The sequence below is a fragment of the Zalophus californianus genome, chromosome 11 (genome assembly GCF_009762305.2).
Source record: "Zalophus californianus isolate mZalCal1 chromosome 11, mZalCal1.pri.v2, whole genome shotgun sequence".
NCBI classification, from domain to species: Eukaryota; Metazoa; Chordata; class Mammalia; order Carnivora; family Otariidae; genus Zalophus; species Zalophus californianus.
The window spans coordinates 70,659,659-70,684,201 of NC_045605.1; the positions used below are offsets into that span (position 1 = coordinate 70,659,659).

At 43.1% G+C, this 24,543-nt stretch overlaps 1 long non-coding RNA gene across 1 annotated transcript in view; it reads right to left on the reverse strand.

Annotated features, from left to right (window-relative positions):
• Positions 1-679: 679 nt before the first annotated feature.
• LOC113915017 overlaps positions 680-24,543 on the reverse strand; it is a 41,901-nt gene continuing 18,037 nt past the window's right edge. The window contains exons 3-4 of the long non-coding RNA XR_003517574.1: positions 3,158-3,711; positions 680-1,122 (exon numbers count right to left, since the gene is read on the reverse strand). This is a non-coding gene — a long non-coding RNA (uncharacterized LOC113915017). The remainder of the gene's footprint in view (positions 1,123-3,157; positions 3,712-24,543) is intronic.

Here is a 24,543-nt window from a genome sequence, read left to right on the forward strand (position 1 = left end):
GTCACATGGCCCCACACACAGAGGAAGCTGGGAAATGTAGATGCAAGTGGTCCCAGAAGGGAGACGCTGCATGGTTTCTGCCATATCATCTTCTTAGTTCCTCCCTCATACTTCTCTCTTTCCTCCTTCCTTCCCTCCATACCTCTCATTGTCTCATAAATAGTTTAAGCATTCTTTTGTTCCTTTGTAATGTTCTTTCCCACCAAGCATGGACATGATCTCAGAATGCTACTCAATACAGCAGTTGCTACCACCAGAGTTGGCCTAAGAATTCGAATCTATTTGCCATATAATCCAATGATCTCATTTCACAGAAAGTGGAGTTGAGACCCTTAGATTTTGTTAGTGAAGGAGCTTAAATCTGAATCAGTATCTTGATCTCAGCACTCTTTTATACCAGGAGCCCTATCTCTTCAGTTAAACTGTGAGCTCAACATCAAATGAAAGCTGCTGCTATATCCACCTCCCAACCACCCTCAGCACCTGGCACAGAGAAAGATATATGTCAAGGTGACAGCATACTCAATAACTGTTGAGTGGAGAAATATACTCAATAGGTCAACAGAAGGGATATTCTACTTCGGTGGCCATGGAGTGCCTCCCAAGAGAAGACAATTTCATTTTCCTTGGTTTATTTGAGGCCAGTTGGAAACAATAGAGCATCTTTTGATCCAATTAAAAATGTTGCCCATAAACTGTGAAAGTTTTCATGGCATTCTTCAGACAAGAGCCATTTTATAGCCAAGTTTCTGAACACATTTTTTTCAAAGGAGATTTTATTGTGGAAAATGTGACAACAAAACTCCAGGGGCGTGAACATGCTCTTGTAATTACTCCTCCAGACACAATGAAACCAAACCAAGTTAATTATTTATCAAAACCAACCCACTCTCTGGAAACATCTTTGTTTTGGCAGAATTTTTTCTATTCTCCAGGAAATAGGTCAACAGTTTTTCCTCCCACACTGTTTTATCATAGTATCTGACTTTCAGAATTAGCCATGTCAAGTGTTAAGGCATTTGCCAAGTACCCAGGTGGGCTGGCAAGAGTGCAAAAAGAGTCCTGGGGTTTCTGTTTCTTAGATTCTTCCTGTGTCAGCATTCCTCATGAACAGGAGTGAGCCTGAAAAAGAAGAAGGAAATCAAAGATTGTTTAAGTATCTACCATATGTCAGGCCCTCTAAGAGGCACAATATTACATTGTCTTACTTCATCCCATGAGATAGTTATGAGTATGTTCATTTTACAGACCGTGGAATTAGGCTCAGAGAGGTTAAATGATTTTCACACATCATTCTCATATATATAACTTCATGTACATGATTTTTCCATGTCTGATAAGAAGGAATATGAACTATGTAAACAAAGTTGCTATTAAACTAAGACTTAACCTTGGTGAGTTAAGGAAGCCTGTGGGGCCAGATTTGAGCAATGGCATCAGATATACCAAATGAGTTCATTTGTACTAATTTGGCATCTTGGATGTCATTGCTCCAATTTTGTCCTACAGATTTCCTAAATCCCCAAGGTATCTTCTTTACCCTTGTCTTGCCCATGGCTATCCCTGCCCAGGTCCAGAGTAGTCTGTTTGAATCAAATGCAAGAAAAAATGACAAAGGTAGGAAAAGAAACAGAAGAAGTGGGTACTGAAGAAGAAAAGAGGAGGCCAGAACTGAACCTTGACATTTTCTAGATCTTCAAAATTTTGCTGTGAGCAGCTTGGTTCTATAGCAAAAGCACTGAACTAGGAGTAAGGAGATTTGGATATGAAGCTTGCTCTGCCACTCTTCATGTTTTCGCTTAGGTAAGCCTGCATGGATCTCAACTTTCCCATCTGGTTATAATCAGTATGAATTTCTCCACAACTCCCTGGGCCAGGTTCCTTCGTATCTCTTTCATTTCTCCAAACTCAGTTTCAAACAGGCTACAGTCTCTAGCCACCAGATAAAGAGATACTCAGCATCATACTCTTGAGCATTCCACTCTTCAATTTTCTAAGAACCTTGAGGGCTCACACAGTCTAAAAGGGGTCTACAAGACACCCACTTTGTTGTTGTTTTTTTTTTTTAATTAAAAAAAATTTTTTTGGTTTCTTTTTTTTAAGATTTTTATTTTTTATTTTTTTAATTTAATTTTATTATGTTATGTTAATCACCATACATTACATCATTAGTGTTTGATGTAATGTTCCATGATTCATTGTGTATAACACCCAGTGCTCCATTCAATACGTGCCCTCCTTAATACCCATCACCAGGCTGACCCATCCCCCCACCCCCCTCCCCTCTAGAACCCTCAGTTTGTTTCTCAGAGTCCACAGTCTCTCATGGTTCGTCTCCCCCTCTGATTTCTCCCCCTTCATTTTTCCCTTCCTGCTATCTTCTTTTTTTTTTTTTTAACATACAATGTATTATCTGTTTCAGAGGTACAGGCAAGACACCCACTTTTGAGCAAGTGCTCTCATCTGCTCTTCAACTGTCAGACTTGCTGGCAAAGCTTCTCCCTGCCACACGGCACCACCATAAAGCACTGGCCTCTTTCCTTGTCCCTGGCATTGCCGGTACATGCCAAATAATGTCTGGCTTGTCTCATCTCTGGCACAGGTCAATGTGATTCTTCAAGGAAGGGAGGACCCTAGGTGACTCCACTCCTGCAAGGCCACCTTGACCCAAGGGGCTGCTCCTCAGTGAATCCTGAAGATGGTGGTTCCTCAAGGCCAGTCTTTGCAATCACACACAGCCACCCCACCTTCATCTTGCCCAGCCCCAGAGAATCTGTGCTCATGAATGGACCATGATACACAAAAGAGTAAAGTTTTCTTGGGTTTAATGTTGAAGACTAAGCATTGTTAAAGATCCCGGAGCCTTTTTTCACAGATTCAGTATATTTAGGGTAGGACTTGGATACCACAGATGACTCTGGTAGAGCATGTTTTAGGTCCCTAAATTTGAAAGACAGTGATTTAGAAACACACCCAAAAAGCCTATTTACTTTCATAGTTTATGTGGGGAGGGGGAAATATCTTCCATGAACAGACAGATGATCTACGCTTTAGCCCACTCCATGCCAAGTACTGATAGAAGCTTTCTTGTCACTGTCTTGTTAAAGCAGCAAGAGTCAAAAGAAAAAATAAATGTATGTTCTATTGGGTCACTTACCAATTCAGAGCACTGATTTCCATGTAAAGGTTGACCTGGAAGTTCTTTCTGAGATTCCTCCAGCTCTGTTATTTGAAGACTCAGAATGTGGGAGACCTCTCTGTGATGAGTTACTCTGAAGTCAATGACTGCCATGAGAACTAACACAAAGAAGAATGACTTCATTCATCAAGGAGAGGTTGGACTTTAACTAGAAGAAAATGCATCTTTTTTTTTTTTAACCGTTTTTGTAGGGCTATCACTAGTGTAACAGAGCAATTACAGTTCACTGAAAATTCACATCCTCTTTCCATTTCCTGCTTCTCTTGCAGTTAGGCTTGGGCCATGCAGCTAGTTCAGAACAAAGGACCAAGAGTGGAAGTGACATGTGTCACTTCGGATTCAAAGCAGTTAAAAACATGTGTATGTCCTCCATCTCTCTCTTCATTCTCTGCAGGACCATTAGAGACTTTGCATTCCAGACTGTACAGTTAAAAGACCGTGGGGTCTTTGTCAGCTTGGGCCCCTAAGTTGACTACATGGAGTAAAGCCTCCCAGGGATTGGTGTTGTTCACCTAAAATGAGTGAAAAATAAACTCATGTTATTAAGCTATTGAGATTCCAGAGATAATTTGTTATTGTAGCATACCCTAGTCTATCCTGACTAGAGTGGTAGACAAAGTACTAAAATTAATCAATTTAGTAAATCAATGTAGAAAAAAAGATCAGAAAGCAAAGCTAAATGTTTTATTCTATCTTGGAAATTATCAGTGTGTGGCAGGTCTTGTAACTAACCTGGGCACCCATGCTGTCATTTGCCAGTATGAAGGGGTAGAGCACAGAACTATAATTTGTTGAATTTCTTTACACTAGGCACTTTATATAAATTACTGCATCCTATCCTCTCAATATCTTATGAGTTAGGTCTTATTGCCAGGATATACATGAGAAAAATGAGGGTCACACACTACTGCTAGCTAAGAGATAGAGTCAGGATTTGAAAGCAGGAATGTCTGACACCAAAGCTCTCTTTATTATATGATACTGCCTTTCCATTTGTAGCTGTAACTCTAGAAAAACAGAACTCTAAATTAGGACTAGCTTCTAATGATTGTGAAGTGGGGCCTGGGTTGGCTTAGGTCTTCTTTTGCGAGTTTTCAAAGGCCTCTCCAGCAAGTTGCTGTACATCTGGTCTCTCTTTATTTAATCCCCCTTCCAGCACACTGGCTACCTACAAGAAACTTCTAAAACACAAATCTGATCGTGTTACCCCCAGGCTGGAGTTAAACCTCTGTTGGCTCCCCTTACCTGCAAAGTCAAGTTCAAACTTCTTAGCTTGGCAAATAAAGCCTTTCTCATCATCCTTTTCCCTGCTGCTGCCCCACTGAACTAGTTTCTCCAGTCACACTGAACCTGGAGAGTTCCCAGGCACTCACACACCATGCTCATTCATTTCCACATTTGCTCTGCTCTCTGTTGGAATATACTTCCTCTCTAGTACTTACTATTTTTCTCCATATTTGGCAAGATCCAGCTCAAAAGAATTTTTCTTCCAGCCTTCCCCAACAGAATTAAGAGTTACCTTCCCAGCTTCCCCAGCACCATATACATATGATCCCATGGGAATTTAACTCATTTTTAGGGGTCTTCCATCTTCTCTTTGGCATAAAGGTTAAGTGTGTTTAAGTTCTTGGTTGGAATGCTGGTTCCATCCTTTGGACACTGTATGGCCTTGGCGAAAGTTACCTATTGGATTTTTAGTTTCCCTTGTCTGTAAAATTAAAATAAATAACAGTGCTGAGCTATAGGCTTATTTCAGTGGATGAAATACAACAAATAATACAAGCAAGTGCTTGCTATGATGTTGGCACATAATATGGGTTGAATAAATACGTTTTATTTATTTTATTTGTTCTTATTTTCCACAGCCCTAGTACCATGTATGGCTCACAGTAGGTCCCCAATAAACCTTTGGTAAATGAATAAATGATTAAATGAATGGTTGAGTTCATCTGGGTGACTGAGTAGAATGAGAAGACCTACCAGATACACAGAGATCTCCTGGAAACCCTAGTATCAAATAGGAAAATCACTGTTTTTCATTTTCTGTGCATGTGCGTGTGTGTGTGTTCAACTCTTCAGCAAAATCTGGGCAGCAACTTGTATTTAATTTCAAAGTGAGAATTGCTTAGACGAGCTGAGGATTTTCTTCTTCAAATCCAGAGCTGAGAATTTTCTGTTTCAAATCCAAAGTCAGGGACTACACAGAGCTTGCAAAGCTTGCCTTGCCTTCATCCCTCACCGGGCACTCTTTGGTGGATCAGTCACCAGCAGAGCATAGACATTGGCACATGAGGGAAGGTACTGTGTGTTTCGTGGCATCGAGGTTCACCCAGTAACCAGCCGAGCACACCCCAACTTCCAGAGACCATTTAGGATCTGGCTAGTATGTCAAGACAGAACAAAAACATCTCTCTCAGGCAACATCATTCTTTCTTCCTCCAGTCTGGGTGATTTGGCAGGACCATCAGGACAATAAAGTGGAGTAAGATGAGAAGTGATAAGGCTGTGTTTGGGCTGTGCTGACCCTCATTTTAAAGGCCTCCCCTGGGGGGCACTTCTAACTCTTCCTTACATCACATGTTTCTAGGACTTAGCTTGGTTTCCAGGTCCCTTTCTCAGGCTCCTTTCTCCCAATAGTGAGGTCAGACACATGCCCCCACCTTTTCCTGTATTCCTTTCTATTTCTAGTATAATCTGTCCATGGGAAATAATGTCCGATGTCTCCCTGAATCAGAAAGTCTTACGGTTCTATATAATAGTATTAAACATAAACCAAAAAATTCCAACCAATGTAATGCACTGTAAGTCCACTTAATAGAAAAGCAATGAATCATGGAACACTACATCAAAAACTAATGATGTAATGTATGGTGATTAACATAACATAATAAAATAAAATTTAAAAAAATGTAATAAACTGCCTTTATCTGGGCACAGTATTAAAAGTTTCCTAAGTGTTCCAAGTTTTAGCTTCTTTCTCACAAAAGCTAAAAATGAAGATTTTTGTAAAATTCAGAGCATGTATTCAGTGTGTTTAAATTAAACATGTATGTACATATAGGTAATTGAATATATTATGTATTAAATTTGGAATTTTTATCTAAAAAAAGAAAAACAGAAAAGCTCTGGGTAGGGGAGGGGCAGCACTGTCCCTCTGTAGCCCTCCAGGTCCTGTCCTCCTTTTGGTGTCGTCTTTGCTTGCAGGCTGGCTTCCCTCAAGTTTGCAGGATGGCGACCAGCAGCAGTTGGGGCCACGTGCTTCCTCGGAGAGAAGGGATCCCACAAACATCAGTTTAAGTTGCTTCACTTCACTCTCCTGGGACCCCAGCACAACCACCACAGTCTCTTTGGCTTAAGCCTGGGTTAACCAAACCAAATTATAGCAAGGTGGGTAGGAGGGTTATACTGACGGGTATAGAGCCGTCAGGGCCCACCCACAGAGCTGGGAGTGGGACCTGGCCCTCCTCTAACTGCAAGGCTGACACATCCTGGGCGACTCAACACACTGCCCGGCGTGTTTCTTTCCTTACTCTCTGAATTCCTTTTATTCACTGCGCTCAAGTTCAAATGAATTCCCACACCCATTATTTTCTGATTTATTTTGTTTATGTTATAAGAATAATACATGTTTATTTTGATTGCAGAGAAAAGTAAAAAAAGAATAAAAATAAAATAAAAATAGACTGATCCAGAATGTCCATTAAGCAGAGGAAACAAACATGCTGGCATGCATGCTTTTCTGGCTGTGCCTGGTTTTGTACAGGACTGTAGTCACACTGCACGCACACAGATGTAACACCACGATGTTAACAACATTGCCACAGGTTGGTGGAGATGCTCTCACAGCCGTGCATTCTTGCATCTAGAGAAACCACGTGTTACTTAAATGTTCCTCTGTGTTGTACCAACAACAGGCTTTTCTAATTATTCATTGTGAGACATAATACTTTAATGAACATTTTTGAATTCTAGATTATTTCCTTCTGATAAATTCCCAGATACCTAGTCCCAAATTATTATCCAAAATGGGTATATTGTTGTCAGTTTCTCACCACAGTGTACGGGGACACGGCTATTCTGTTGTCTTGATACCAGCACCACGTACTGTTTGTAGGAGCTACTAACTTAGGTGGGAAGAAGGGGGGTGGGCATCTGGTTGCTGTTTTAATTTTCATTGCTCTCAACAGTAAAGCAGATACTTTGTGCAAATGTTTATTGACCACGTATTTTCTCTTTCTTATGCATGTTCATCTCCTCTCCCCATTATCCATTAAGAACTTAAATTTTTCCTACAAATTTTATGAAATCTCCATACTAAGGATGTTAATCCTTTGACATTTGTGCCAATTTTCCGAGTTCTTCCACTTTAATTCATGTTAATTTTCACATACAGAAGTATTATGTTTTTCTGCAGTCAAATCTATCAATCTTTCCTTTCGGTATTTGCATTGGTTTTAAGATTATAAAACCCTTTCTGATTCAGATATTTAATCAAAATTTTAATTTTTCTTTCATTTCTCTGGTTTGATCTTTTTACACTTAACTCCTAATCCTATGGACTTCAAGCATTCTTCCTTGACAAGGTCTTTACTTAAACGTTTCTCAGTGAATCCCAAAACCGCGCAGACCTGTCCTTTATATGTAAAGAGATTGGCTGACCCATTGAATCATCTGCTTTATGAAATCTCTTCTCCTACACGGGTGGCTTGAAGGAGAGAGGACAACCAGAAATAAAGGAAGAACTCATTGATGATCTTGATGTCAGTTTCCTTCTCTGATGCTCAGTGTCCCCGTTTGTAACACAGGGATGTTTGATCAGGTTCTCTTTAAGCTATGTTTCAGCTCCAACTTTCGTGGTTCCAGGAAGTAAGTTTTAGTTCCATGCATGTCCTTCTGTTTTCTTCTTTCCTCCATTCCTTCTCCTACTCCTAAGATGACCTACGTAGAGACCAAAATCAGTTGGATTCCTGTCCTCAGCATGTTTTTGTGGTGCCTGACCCCCAACTTCTACACTGTCTCTTGTCTAAAACCAACCTGTCTGCACCACCGCTGTGGGAAGCAGCCATAAGCTGTTCTTGGTGTTATGTGACCAGCAACTGGCTCAGAGTTGGACATCTTGTCCACTGGCTAAACTGTGCCCCCTGAGGCAGTCATAAAGGACATTCTCCAGTGGAACCAATAGTAATTAGCTAAGTCAATCACATGGTCTCCCTCCACAACTTGGGCTGCAGCATACAGACACAATTATGCGTCCACTTGACCAAGGGATCTGATTAGAGCAGACCGAAGCAGGGCCTATGAAGCTATGAACACAGGACCTCACAGCCCATGTGAGACTAAGTGAGAAGTGGGTTTATAGGCTCTCTTGGTCTGAAGCATACGCAGGTTCCAGCTCACACATCCTAACACTGAACCTCTCTTGTCTGAAGATGGTCTGTTTCTTGCCAACAATAACCTGAGTAGCTCTCCCAGAATGGTCTCCTTCCCACTCTGATTCACATCCTTTCATTAGTCTGCCTTGGAAGGGCTCAGCTGCTGCTGCATTTTGCCAGCAACAAGATGCCAAGAAGTGTTTGGGGAAGTGAGAGGTCCTACTGGACACAAGGATGATGTGACATTGAGAATGTGTGCACATCTGCACATTCCCAGCTCTTACTCCCACCCGTGGTCTGATACTTTGTGTGCACTCGAAACCTGATCACAACCTCAGTGGATCCCAGAGAGGTCTTTAATTTGGCAGGATGTACTTAACTGTGGAAAGGTACGCTTGGCCTTCTCAAGCCAGCCTTCCTGAGAATTGTTTTACAGCAATGCTATCATTTGGCCCAGGGCTGGCCCCAGGCCGAACTGGGAAGTAGGAGAAGTTAGCATCTGGCTCCCCACACACCTCCCTCGGCTGCTCCCTCCTGCTGACTGCCAGCCGGGCCCATGCCTTGCCTCTTCCCATTAAAAACTGCCCTGTCTGCCTCCGGCCTCCTCAGGGGCCCCCTCTCAGCTTGAAAGATGCCAGCGGGTTTTCCTTAACAAGAATCTCCGAAGGGTCAGAGCCTGAACCCCAAATTATTGTCACGTCAGAAAGATTACTTTGGACAGTGAGAACCTTGTCTGTTTAAAGAAACCAACAAACACACAAAGCCAGCCTGACACCCACATGCCAGTCACAACCGCGGCGGCGGGGGGTGGGGGGGTGGGGGCGGGGAAGGGGCCGGAAGCCTTGCTCTGACATTCCTCATGCTTCTTTCTGGCTTTCTCTGCTTCTATCTTCCAGGTCTCCTGCCTCCATGCCCCTGAGAGCTCAAGCTCTGTCTCTCCCTCTGGTCACAGTTCTCCGCACTAGGACCCTGGACATGATTACTCTCTCCCCTCCCCCTATTCCTCATGCCCTCTCCAGCCCGGGTCAGGTCCCTGAAATAGCCACAACTTCATTTCACCCCATGGGCAGCTCCCCTCACTGGGGCTCTGACCAGGTCCTCCCACAGGATCTAGACAGAACTGACTCTAATGCGGGAATTTCAGACTTCCCAGCAGTATCCTATGAAAACTCTAAGGTAGGGCAGATCTACGCCTCAATCTCCTTCCCTGAGAAACAAAAGTAGTGATAGTAGCCACTTCACAGAATTTGAGGGATAAGCACTTAGTACCTGTAAAGGACATGAATAATCCTGGCACATCACACGTGTTCTGAGTCTTGGCTAGTATAGCTGCAGTTGTATTTATTCATAGGGACACTGGCCCAGGAGTTGGATCCTCAGGCCAGGCCAGCAAGTGAGCTGTGTCGGGGCTGCCTGGGCCAGGTGGGGGCAGCAGAGAGCTATCTGAGGGCAGGCTGGGACCAGAGGGCAACCTGGGAGTCCAAGGTGGGGGGCTGGGACCCAAAGCCAGCGACCAGGAAGAGCATGTCAAGATCAGAAATAGAGCGGGGAACAGTCTATCTCAACAGCCATTCTTCTGGCCTCCTTGCCTCCTGTCTTAGCCTCTTCTAATGTCCTGATCACCCTTTGCTGCCGTGATCTTTCAAAAATGCAATTGCAATGTAGTCACTCCCTTGATGGACACCCTTGGATGACTCCTCTGCCCGTGGGGAAAAGATCATAACTGTTAGGCTGCTAGTCAAGGCCCTCCAAGAACTGACCACTGCATCCTTAAATCTTTTGCCCTTAACTCCACTCTTTATTTTCCCAATTGGCCAAACCAGTTATTCCCAAACACATCTCCACTTTTTTGTCTTTAATAAGGACATTTTCTGGCCTTTTCTCTGAACGTCAAAAATCCACCCTGCTTCCCACGTTTAGCCCAAATGCCCTCTTTGCCATGAAGACTCCCTGGTTTCCCCCAGCACCTACTAAAAGGTGATCCTCTTTGGATCTCACTCAGTCCTTCCCATCTGACCTTCTGGGGATATCTGTCACTGCCCACATTATTCTAGAATGCTAAGGGGTCACATGATGCAGCGATTTCTCAGACTCTGTCTCCATAAGACAGGGTAAGAACAGCTTCCCTGCAGTGTGCTGAGGCATACAGGAGATAATACAGCACAGCGCCTGGCACGCGGGAAGTGATCAGTTAGTGGGGTCTCCTCACACCATTATCATCACTTCACCACCATCCCCACAGTCACCATGACCCTTAGAGAGAGACACTGTCCCAGTGGTCAAGGATTTGCAGACCTAAGTCCTCAGCCAGCCCCTAAGACAAAAACTCTCATTTACAAAAGAAAAAAAAAAACTGACTAAAAACCTTTTGTCCAGGGCAGGAATAGTCAGTGTGGATCACCGGGCCGGAGGGAGGCTTCTGGGAGGCGCGGAGCCTTGGAGAGGCAGGAAAACCTCCCATGGAGGAGAAGTGTGAGCAGGTAAAAGAAAAAGCTAGTCCAGTGGCAAGAGAAGAAACTTTTTTTTTTTTTTTTTGGTTGTATAGAGAGATAGTGATGTTTTCAATAAAAATTTCAACCCGGAAATTAAAATTTAAACAACGTAAGTGCCTCCGAGAATCAAGCGGCAGCGAGCAGTCCCTTAATGGTACTATGCACAGCCTTTACTTTTTAATGTGGAGAAGGAAAGGATTTGTCATTAAAGTTTAAAAATAATCAGAATCAAAATCCCTTTTGTTCCTGCGGGCTGGCAGAGCTGAGGGGCCGATTGTGTGTGCTGAGTGGGTGTCCAGGAAACAGTAGTCATTTGTGTGCGTGTGACAGGAGTTGAGTCCAAATCTAAATTTAAGCAAGTGTTGGCCTTCTTGGAACCCATAATTTTTGGATCAATTATCCCGGACAAAGTGTCTGAGCGTCTTGCATGCTCGCGGTCTCTCTCTCTCTCTCTCTCTCTCTCTCTCTGCTGCATTTAATAATTACAACACTTGAGCCAATAATTTGCCGACCAGCTGCGGTGGCCTAACTGTCTGGTTCACTCATAATTTCTGGAACTTGATACAATCATGGCCTTTGAGCCAATTAGGGTAATATTTGGTGTGTTGGAAGTCTGTCCCCCACCCTCCCGCCATCTCACCAGCATAAGAAACAAACAGCCCGTGTCTATCCTGCAAGAGAAATTGTGTGTTCTCACATCTTACCAGGCCATCGTGCCCACTGATGCTGTCTATCCTGTTCCTTCCCACAGCTTGGGAAAAAAAAGGCAGACTGGTGGCCTGAGAAGAACCAGATCTGAGAATCAAACCAAACCAGCTATGTACCCTTGACTTAGTGGCCTACCCTCTCTGACTCTCAGTTTTCTGTCTGTAAATAGCCAGACCACTTGAGTTCAAATCCTACCTTCATCACTTTCTATCTGTGCAACACTGGGCAAATTACTTAACCTCTCTGGGCCTTTTGTTCCTCATCTGCAACATGGGGATGATGATAATATTAACTATCACATATAATTTGTATTCAATGAGTTAATACAAGTAGAACCAAACACACACACACACACACACACACACACACTCCTAGAACTTAAACTTCAAAAGGGCATAGCTTTTTTCTGTTTTGTGTACTACTGTATCCCTAGGACACAGAATAATGTCAATAATTTTCCACGGCGAAATGAATGAATAGAAGAGAAGAATTTATTTTTATTTGTTCACTGTTTGCTCCCAGCTTGTTTCCAAAAGTGATTTGTTGTGGGTCACAATAAACTCATGTTTACCACAGAGTGATCAAAATGAACATAGACCATCAAAGCCCAGAATAAAGACATAGCCAGCAGAAGTGTGAGGTTCTTCCACTCAGAGCTTCCTGGCTGTCAAAGCCAAACCAAGCATCTCAGAGAATCCTTCCAGCTCTAACATTCCGGGAGTCTGAGTTTCACAGCATCAGAACCAATATTTCTAACTTTCAGTGTGACCTTTGGAAACTGTCCTAACTGCTCCTAAGTCTCAGCCTTCCCATCTGTAAAATGTGGACACTAGACCAAAGGAGCTAAGATCCATTCTCAGATTCCAGCCTTTCTTTGAGCAACTGGCCATAGGGTTATAAAGATAAAAGAGATTTGATTTCTACCATCAAAGAGTTTACAGTCCTGCAAGAGAAATAAGGTACATATATACATAGCTCTTTAATTCAAGCCAGAAAGTGGTACTTAACTAAGAGGGTTACCAAAGGCTGCTGGCATGATGAAGAAAGAAGAAGAAGCCTGCCCAGGGGTCCAGTAATAGCTTTATACAAAAAGCTAAAGTTTGCAATGATCCCTGAAGAATGTTAACAGATATCCACAAGGAAACAATTCCTAACAAACAGGAAGATGGGAAAATTCAGGGAGGTATATAATTGTAGCTTATCTAATGAAGTGAATGTGCTGGACAGAACTGGGGGTGGCACAACTCACCACCCTCACCTACGGCAGACCTCACTAATCAATCACAGAGCTTCATGTTGGCCTCAGAATCCTTCTCAACGCTGTCCCAGGCAAACACTCCCAAGTAATTGCAGTTGGTACAGAGAATGAAACCTCTCTGTCCTCTGGACTTAAGGTGTATATATATATATATATATATATATATATATGTATATATATATATATAAGGTAGTAGTGGAAAAGAAGACTGGACCAAAATACAGAGGGCCTTGAGTGTCAAGATCAAGACTATGAACAATCAAAAGATTCGCTTAGTCTTCCACATTCAGCTGCTCCTTACATTGGTATGATAACCACAGAGTTTGTGGGCAACACAGATTATCATAATATATATACACTGAGCCTGGAGGAACTGAATCCATCCCTGCCAAGGCTTTCCGCCATCATCTGGGACATAATCCACCTCCCAGGCCGCACAGTGCCTGGCTTGTGCTTAAACAAGGCACACACTGTAACAGTGTTCTCACATCACACTGCGGGAAGGAAAACAGCGCTGGGGACCTATGCCAAAGTTTTCAAAGGGGCTGCCCTAAACGTAAGTGTGGCCTCTGCACATTCTTAAGGCAATGCTGGTTATCATCTCTGTTGTACCAGGACCGGTACGATTATCCTCTTACTGTCCAATGGCTACTCTGGATGAAAGCATCCCTATGACGGTTCCATTTAACCTTACTCCAGGAAAAGGAAAATCTATCGAAAGGAACGTGAAACAGAATTCCATGAGCTCATGTCTAGTGGGGAAAGAAAAAGGCATCTGAGGGTGATGGGAAGTGAATCATATTGTTTCTTGGCTCCAAGTGTAACCCTACCCTCCTGCGCTCCTCCGGGGGACCTCCACTCTCAGTCCCTGTGTGTGGGGACAGTCTGGCAGTAGGGAGTCAGCTCTGGCCCGTGGGTCCTTGGGCGCATTATTCTTTACATCAGCATTTGCTTATACACTACCTCCTTATAAAACTGTTTCCAAGTGGCTCACCTAAATGCTTTTAACATACTAGAAGGAAATAAAATTAAAATAAAGGATGCATACATATTAAGAAGACCAGAGGAATGAGGCAAATATAAAAGGTAGGATCATAAAATGAAACCCGGAGGAAGGCAAGTCATTTAATCTTTCTGAGCCTCACTAGCCACATCATGAAACAGAAAAAAAGAATACCTTATTTATAAGATTGTTATAAGGACGAATGTACACTCCAAAAAAGAAAAAAAAAAAAAGAAAAAATGAGTCAGAATGGGAAGATCAGTGAACGAGTTATCAGAAGACTCGGGTCTAATCCAGCCCTGAATCTGAATTGAGTGTTCCCTGAGGCTTCTCTCATCATGAAGAATCTCTAATTCTATGAAGTAGGGACAGGAGAGGGAGGTGGGGGGAGCAGGAAAGGCAAGAGGAAGGGGTGAGGAATAACGAAATACCTTACTTCGACTCATTACTAAAGTATTGTTAGTAATTGTGTCTTTGCAATATTTTTTATCATGACTATATCAGAGGCAATTACTGATTTTGCAAATGTCATGTGAGTATCTCTTCTGTGCCTGGTCCAGGGGCAAAACTTTCAGGCAGATGTTACAGTCCCTGCCCAGACCATGCCCAGTCAGGAGGGGTGGGAAGAGATCAGATAACTGTAATGCAAAGCGTCTTTAGCCCAAAGAAAAATCTGTATAGAAGGGTCTAGGGGGAGAGTAAGAGAGGGAGCCTGTCCTTGGGATGAAGGAAATTCTCTTGGGAGAAGAAGAAACTGAGTCTGGCCCTAGGAAGATTTCTACTGGTAGAGTGTCAAGAGAGGATGTTTCAGGTGGAAGGGCTCAGGTAGGTTGATGTGGAAAGACTGAAAAGCATTTGGGGTTGGTAAAAAAAAGATATTTATTTAGTTTTCATGGGCCCATCACCAATTTCCCTTCTTTGGCTAACAACACCTAAATTTATCTTTGGGGAGTACCCACTCCAACTCTCGGTCTACCTGGTTGGGATAAGAGTGAGCCTACCCTGTCTAGCTCCAGAGGAAATATAGGGCCCTAACTCAGCCAATGAGGGTATTTTATTCCCCTTGCCACAGTGATTCCTTTAAGGTTGGGCATGTGACTCAAGTATATCCAATGAGACTCATATTGAAACTTTGGTTGGATCTACTACAAAAGAAAACTTAGACTGGGATAGAATGTTAGCTAGAAGCTGTTCGAGTCAGTGGCTGTATTGCCATGAAATGAATCACCCTCGGAAGGAAGTTAATACAAATAAAAGTAGTGCTGAGAAATAAAATAAGGTGAATTCTCAGTATCATGTGAGCACCTAGATCCAGCCATACCTGAAAGCAACCCCTTCTGACGTTTTTAGTTTTATCAGTTTAAAAAAGTTCCCTTTTACTCTTAAGCCAGTTTGATTTAAATTTCTATCACTAGCATCTCAAAGAATCCAGTATAATATAAGGGCCCTGGTCCAAATGAGTTGAGGATGTTAGCTATGGCTAACAGGACGGCCACTGAAACCACTGATGGGTAGGCTTTCAGAACAAGACCCAAACTGTCAAGGACCAAGAGAACCTAACCTGGGAGGATAAGGCAGACAGTGAGCCTGGGAGTAGAGTAGAAGATTGGCTAGATGGACATGCCAGTTTATTACAGTTGAAGAAACATTTCTCTGCCAATGTGAGAGGAGCTGAGCTGGAAGAGACAAGGAAAGTAAAGGCTTCCCCCATATAAGGGTCTCCCAGCAGGTCCTCAGGCAGCTGCCCTTGGTGGGTCTGGAAGCAGCAAGTCTTTCATATGGCCATAGCTATTGGTGTTCATATCCTGGAGTAAAGAGCACAGGCTTCATAATCAGACACTTGGTCTCAAATCCTACCACAAGTTATTAACTGCCACTTTTTGTTAACTCAGTGACCTTAACAACTAAAGGCTCAAACTAGCTTAAGGGCATGTTAATGAGTAACTTCATCTTTCTGAGTCTCAGCTTCCTCCTCAGTAAATGTGGATGGTGATACCCACGATCATCTCTCACTTGAGAGACCTAATTGGTCTCCACTCATTTTCAACCATGCAGCCAAAATGATCTTCTTTTTTTTTTTTTCAAAATGATCTTGTTAAAGACAAATCAGATTGTGTCACCCACTCCCCTTAAAACGTTCCCATGATTCCTATCATCATTAGGACGGTGATCCAAATTCATACAATGGGCTTCAAGTAACTCTCTGCATCATCCACAAATTCTGTTTGCCATTCTGACCTCTTATATACTCTCCTCCTTATTTCTCTCAGTTTCTTGAAAAAAATGTTCGTGATAAAATTATAATAGTTAATAATAAAGTGGTACAGCACATTAACAACATGAAGGATAAAGATCATATGACCATCTCAATTTGAGATTTAGAAAAAGCATTTGACAAAACTAAACATCTTTCCATGATAAGAAAACTCTCAACAAACTGGGTATAGAGGGCATATACCTCAAAATAATACAGGCCATATATGGCAAGCCCACAGCTAACATCATACTCAAGGGTGAAAAGCTGAAAGCTTTTTCTCTAAGATCAGGAACAAGACAAAGATGCCCACTCTTGCCACTTTTATTCAACGTAGTACTGGAAGTCCTAGCCAGAGCAAGACAAAGAAACAAAAGGCATCCAAATCAGAAAGGAGGAAGTAAAATTGTCTCTATTTGTAGGTGGCATGATATTGTATATAGAAAATCCTAAAGACTCTATCAGAATACTGTTAGAACTAATAAACTAACTCAGTAAAGTTACAGGATACAAAATCAATATACAAAAATCAGTTCCATTGCTATACAACAAAAACAAACTACCCAAAAGAGAAGGTAGGAAAATAATCCTATTTACAATAGCATCAAAAACAATAAAATACTTAGGAATAAATGTAGCCAAGCAGGTGAAAGATCTGCTAACTGAAAAATACAAGACGTTGATAAAAGAGATTGAAGAAGACAGGAGAAATGGAAAGAGATTCTGTGCTCATGAATTAGAATACATATTCTTAAAATGTCGATACTACCCAAAGCAATCTACAGATTCAATGCAACCCCTATCAAAATTCCAATGATATTTTCCATAGAAATAGAAAAAGAAAACAATCCTAAAATTGATATGGGACCACAAAGGATCCTGTATAGCCAAAGTAATCTTGAGAAAGAACAAAGCTGAAAGCATTTACACTTTCTGATTTCAAACTATATTACAAAGCTATAGTAATCAAAACTGTGTGACAGTGGCATAAAAACAGACACAGAGATCAATGAAACAAAACAGAGAATCCAGAAATAAATCCACGCATATATGGTCCATTAATTTACAACAACATGGATAGAACGTTAGGGCATTATGTTAAGCAAAATAAGCCAGACAGAGAACGACAGATAGTGTAGATTATCACTTTATGTGGAATGTAAAAAATTCAAACTCATAGAAACAGAGACAAGAATGGTGGAAATGGAGAGATGTTGGTCAGGGTACAAACTTCCAGTTATTAGATGAGTAAGCTCTGGGGATCTATTCATACTGTATTATGTACCCAAAATTTTCTAGGAGTGTAAATCTTAAATGTTCTCAGCACAAAAAAGAAATGGTAATTATGTGATACGATAGAGGTGTTAGCCACCCTATGATGATAATTATTCCACCATATATAAGTATATACATATGTCAATTATATATAACACAATGTAATATAATTATATATAACTTATCTAACAATGTTCTATGTCAACTGTGTATCAATAAAAATCGTTAATAATAAGTAATAATAACAAAAACTAACATTTATTAAGCACATACAACATGCCAGGCACTACTCTAAATGTTTTATTTGAAATAATACATTTACTCTTTATTACAAAAATAAGTATTATTGTTAGCCCCACTTTACAGGTGGAAAAAATTGAGAGGCAGAAAGGTTAAATAAGTTGTCCACCCTCAGACAGCAAAGAATCACTATGGCCAGGTTACAGACCTAGGAGTCAGCCTCCAGAGACCACATGTTAATCACTATTCTATGCTACTTCTCTAAACACATTCCCTGGCTTTTCCCCACTGGGGGGCTGTGATAGACTGAATAATGGTCCCCAACTATATTCATGTCCTATTCCCCAGAAACTGTGAATGTTACCTTCTATGGAGAAAGGGACTATGTGGAAGTGATTACATTCCTTAAGATGAGGAGATGGTCCCAGATTATCTGGGTGGGCCCTAATGTGATCATAAGAGTCTTCAGGAGAGGAAAGCCAGGGAGGTCTGACTACAGAAGGGGAGAAGGCAACAGGAGCACAGGAGTGGAGGCCGGAGCAATGCAGCCACAAGCCAAGGAATGCTAGCTGCCGCCAGAAGCTGAAAGAAGCAAGGGAAGGCTCTTCCCTGGAGCCTCCAGAAGGAACCAGCCCTGCCAACACCTTGGCATTAGCCCAGTGAAACCAATGCTGGACTTTTGACCTCCAGAATTTGCAAGAGAATGCATCTGAACTGTTTTACATCACCCCATTTGTGGTAATTTATTACGACAGCCATAGGAAACTCACACAGTGGCCTTAGCACAGCCGGGCTCTTCGGGCACACCCTTTCTCTTCCTTAAGTCCCACTTAGTCTTCGGCTCTTAGCTTCAATCTCACCTTCTCAAGGCAGGCTCCCTTGTCTCCTCAGCCTTAGGTTCACTCAATATTTCCTCACACGGTACACCAGGTTTCCCCTCAGTACTCACTGCATTTACAATTGTTAATGGTTGTTGCTCACACAACCAAGCCCAAGTGACAGAGTACAGGAACGTGTCTGTCTTGTTCCCTACGGCATCCCAAGAGTCCAGCGCTGGGGTTAGCATGTTGGAGATTCTCAATAAATATTTGTTGAAATGAATGCACACATACAAAGTTAAGTTGCTCATAGGACTACTGGATGCTTTCAAGGCATCATGAATGTATACAGCTTAGCACAGGAACTGCTATGTAATAAGTTCTTAGTAGGGAGAGCTGTATGTGAGATAGATCTAGGACTTATCTGTGTGTCTTTTGAACAAAATCACAGACACTAAAGTCCTTGATCTTAGGCAAGACCCAGAACAAGTGCTCTGTGGTGTGCCCGTCTCCCCAACACTTTAAACATGGCTCCTTTTGACTGCAAAGTCTGATAGTCACTCAGGCTTGATGGCCACACTGAGTGTTTCAGAAAGGAAGGTATCAGGACAGTCCTGGAGTGCAATGGGACATGGAGGAGTCCCCAAAGCTGCCTTCTGTTTTAAGTCTATGGCAAGCCCTTTGGGCCAATCCACAAAGCAGTTGGAATGGATAATTCCAGCCCTTTCTTAGGCTTGTGGTGTGTGTGTGAGCCTCCAGCTGGACCAGGGACCGACTTTCCAGGCCCAAATGAATTCTCATTTCCCAGGGATCCTTCAGCTTGAGTTTGGTTCTTGAGCCAAGGCTCTGACAGCTTTATTAGCACCTATAATTCAATGTAAGCATCAATGTGTTGGGAAACACTTTGAGGCTATCTTTTAAAGTCAACTTAATTCCCTCTCAAATGCCTCTTTGTTTGCCAAAGTGCCAGCCAGAAGACTTCCAGGTAGGCAGGAGATGAGCTCCAGACAAGGGATCAGCAGGACGTGTCTGCCGGGCGCTCGAGTCACTTTGCTGGTAGCTGATGTCATTTCCAGTTAGTGGGCTCCTGGCAGAGGTGCCTGCAGATGCTCAGATGACATCATTGGGGACCAGCCTGTCACCAGGGGAGATAACAAATGGAGCCCAGCCCTGAGTTCCCACTGGCCCAGGAAGTCACATTCATTTCTTGGCTTTGCTGTGGGCCTAGAGAATAGACACCTTGTGCTCCCACTCTGGCCAAGCCCCAGCCCCAGCGAGCCAGTACACACCCTCCTGCTGGTTGTTTTGCTTAAACAAAACAGAGAGGGACATGCTGAGCTCATCCAAAAGTGTTCAGTGACTCCATAATAATAGAAACTGGACAAGCCTGATGTAATAGACACTACTGGTCATCTATGCAACATCCATTTACTCTTCCTCCTGAGCTAGTAGAACCCAATTTTGCTCATGTATGCACCCTCCTCTAGAAAAGACGGGCCCATCCCCATCCACAAGGGGTGGATCCTCATGGGTCTAAGCCAATCATCTATTCCTTAATCACTCATTTATTCATTCAACAAACATTACTGAACACCTGTTTTGTGTTGGACATAGTTCTAGGCACTGAGGATGAAGTCATGGGTTAAGCTTCAGCATGGGACGCAATCCTAGCCAAAGAGATATGGCTGAAGGAGGCCTCTGGGAAAGGTTATCTTCATTTCTAATGAGTCATGAAGGCTGGTTGGTTGGTGGAATGAATGAATGGATGATTAAATGAATGGATTTCCAAGTTCCCATTCATCTGTAATAGACATGCAAATTCTTTAGGTACACTGGAATTAGGATTGAGAGGCCTGGGTTTTATCCCTGGTTCTTTTATGAACTGATCATAACTCTGGATCAGGTCATATCCTCTCTGAGCCCCAGTTTGCCCATCTGCACATTGAGAAAATTGAGCTAGTCTCTGTGGACCCAACACAAGCTTTGGAACCAGAAGCTCTGAGAGAAATGTTGACTTTCCCCTTCTTGACGTGTGACCTTCGGCACTTCAGAGTGCCTCTCTGTTACGGTTTCCTCATCTCTGAGCTGAAGATTTACGGCCCCTTCCAACATTTCCATTAAGTCACAGCAGAGTTGCCTGGTTACTTGTGTTGATGGAAATAGTGAAAACCTCTAGGAAAGCAAATTGTGAGGAAACCAACTCCTCAGTGCAAACACACACATACACACAACCAGGGAGGGGGACCAAGCTGCTCCTATCAGAGCAGCTGTGACCACCTTCCTTCCGAGTACTGAGTCTGGTCACAGGGGGCACAAGGCTCTTGTATCTGGGGCTCTTGGCCTCCTTTGACACTTCATCCCCAAGAGCTAAGTGAGAGCTACCCTAAGAATCCCAGAGCTTGGCCCTGCTGGGACACTCCTGTGGTTCTACTGCAAAAGATCTTAAGACTTTAAAGCTTCAGGCCCAGGCCTGGTTGGCAGTGAGTGTGCAAACCGTGTTGCACCTCAGGCCCCATGCCCCACAGGTACCAATTAGCTAAAGTGAGCATTAATGGTAGACGATTAGGCAGTTTTAGATCTCATATTTTTAAGGTGCTCAAAGGTAGGGATTCCTGAGCTGTTTCACTCATTTAAATGGTGTAACAATAATTGTTCATTTTTGAGAGCAAATTAAAAATAAAGTAAGAGACCTACCAGAAACACTCCTCTTACCATAGTTAAGCCCACCCAGCCTAACTAAAATTTCTTTGGTCTGAAATTAAATCAATTCTGTGTTGTTAGTGTGATCTGATCAGTACTATATATGAAGGCAGATTAATAGGAAATGGGCAGATAAATATATTATGATTTAATCAGTGATTTATGTTTGAAGACTTGATCTTTCAACACCCAGACAGAAGGATTAGTAAAAGAGGTCTTCACTATCAGAAAGGTTGGGAGCCAGCAAGCAAAATGTTGAATGTTTTGACAGGGGTCTCCTGGTGACTATATCCCTCCCTTTGATGTCTGGCCCCTAAGAACCTCTGAGCTGTGCCGGAGTGTCCCCAAGGCACAGATCCAAGGGAGAAAGGGGAAGAGACCCTGTGCTAACAGTGACTAATGTCATTTCCAGTTAACTGGCTCTTGGCAGATATGCTACAGATGTTCAAATGACCTCATTAGGGACTAAGATGTCAACAACAAGACAGATACAAATAGAACTCTGCTGAAGATTCCTGCACATCCCATGGCTTTGGAATCCCTTAACTCATTTCCCAAGCTTACCAAAGGGTGGGAATTTCAGGTCATGGTATGTGGCAACAGAAAGACCTTTAGGCAAGATGGCATTTATATTAGTTGAGTCGGCTGGCTTTGCTTCAATGACAGAGAATCCCCAAAGCTCTCTCTCACTCCCCACCCCATTTCACTTTGTGGGTCATCTTCATCCTTTGCTATGTCAGATGGGCTCTCCCCAGGCAACACGGGAAGAGGAAGTATGGTCTCCAGACGTGTCCAGGCTTACATTTAACCAGCCTCTGACCCCAAAGGAAAGAGAGAGCTTGCATCTCTCAGTCACCATATATAAAATCCTGAGGAAGGGCTTTGGCCCAGGTTGAGTCGAGTGTTCATTTATTATAATATGCACGGCTAAGCCTGGATTCGTACATCTGCCTCCCTTCCTAGACTATGAGCTTGGAAATGAGTCCCACTCTGCTTCCTGTCTGCAGCCTCTCCCAGCCTGGGGCCACCCTGTGAGGAACACTCAGTAAACATTGGTTGAGTCGTATGTATTCACGAACCCAAACGTTTTTTCTGGCGGACCCCCTCAGCACAAACCAGGAAGACAAGAACTGAATGTAGGGAAGCCTGGTGACAAGTGTGATTCATAAACTGACTAGTCAACTGATCACATGCTGTTCTGTTCAACAGCGGCAGCAATTCAGGGCACGCCCTGGAGATATTTCATCCAATAAACTTCTTCCAGAGCTAGTAAGAAAAAAATTCCTTGCATCCCGGTTTACAAAGCATTTTTACATGATTTCACTTCAACACAAATCAAGAAATAATCCTGAGAGTCTTCCAGGTGCCCAGCACTATGCTCAGTGGTGGGTGAGCTATGGCAGTGGAAGCAGACACGGTCCTTGTCCTCAGAGAACTCTCCGTGAAGGACTAAAGAGAGACAGCAAGTAACTGAAGACAGAATAAAAACTGATGTACTTATACAGAACCAACACTATGTGTCAGGCACTGGGCTATGTGCCTGACACATATTAAACCAGTTAATCCTTACAATAGTCCTTTGAGATGGATACTCTTCTTAGTCTTGGAAGTTGGGTGACTTATCCAGGGTCACCAGCCAGCAAACCGCAGAGCCAGAAGTCAAACCCACGTAGCTTGGCTCCCAAACCTCTGCTAGTAGCTATAGTGTTACTCCCCCAGCCAACAAAAGTGTCATGAGAGTTCAGATGGAAAGTAGATGGGTTAAAGGAAGGTTCTCACATTCAATCCAGTCAGGAGGTCAGAAAAGACCTTCTTAACTGAAGCTTGAAGGATGAGCACATTTTAACGTCACCACGACAAGACACCAAGCTCACTACAAGGCAGACGCCCTTCTGCATTGACGGAAAAATCCAGGCTGGGTGAGACTGTGTGACTTGTCCAAGTTCACACAGCAAGAAGGGAAGACGCAGGTCTTAGAGCTAGGCCTGCTGATTCTTGGAATCCAGGGTCCTTCCCACCAGTCTTCACACAAAGGCTGGAGCAGCGGCTGCTATAAGCTGTGTTCACAAGCCTCCAGGGAAGTCCAGATATAACACCCCTTGGCACTCTCCCAGCCGCCCTAGCATAAATAATCAACAGGTTGATGGGCGCACATCTCATAAAGCACATCCTATAAAGAACTTAGAAGCAAATTGTTTTTCTGGCAATTGCATTGAAGGAATGTGTTTGTTTGTTTAACTTAGAAGTTAAAACAGAATGACCCTGTCTTGAAAATTGGGAAATAACAATCAAGTTATTTGCTTATGTTTGTATTTAAAATTAAGGGGTATTCATTCATAAGAGCAAATGCAAAATAAAGGGGGGTGGTTTAGAATACTGGCTAAGGATCAAGAGCCTTTAGAGGGGTGGATCATTATTCATCCGGCTACAGTGATTAACAGTTCAAAAACCACTCTATGTTCTTCCCCATATCTGGGGCAGAATAGAAGATGTGGGGGTTTTTTGCTTTTTGTTTTTCTGAAAGCAAAAGCCACCTTTCTTTCCGGGGAATGCATTAAAATGAGGAGTTTCCACAGAGCTGGAGAAAAGCCAGGATATTTGGGAGTCAAGGTCCCCTGCCCCTCCTCCTCACTGCCATCCTGGCAGGGGAGGGTAAGCTAAGTGCTCAGGCTGAGAGTTCAGTTGGCAGGGAAGAAGGGGCTGCCTCCACCTGGAAGCACACCAGAAGGGGCACAGTGTGGGTGGGGTGAGGTGGCAGGAGCAGGATAACAAAGCCATACTATTAACAACAGATAGTTACTCCTTATGGAGGACTTACTATGGCCAGACACTAGTCGATGCGCTTCGCATAATTAGCTCATCGAAGTAGGGTGATACAATTGGTACCCTTATTTTGCGGGAAAGGAACCAGACACAGGGCTTCCCTTGCTCACGACCATATTTCTAGAAAGCCAGAGAGGCCAGAATTCAAGAGGTGTGACTCCAACATCAGCACCCTTCCCTGGGAGGCTACAGCAACAGGGTCGTCTGGGAATCCCCACCCTGTTGACTGAGGTTTTGAGACCCTCTCAAGGCCATCCAGAGAGCACCTCTTTTATGAGCTCTGCTGGCCTTGAACTTGACGCTCTCGGGTCAGTTTTGGTTTATAGCTACCTTCTTACAAACTGTCAGCTTAATTTGGGCCCCAGAACTTCACTCCCTGGGGAGTTGGAGTGGGGGTGGGA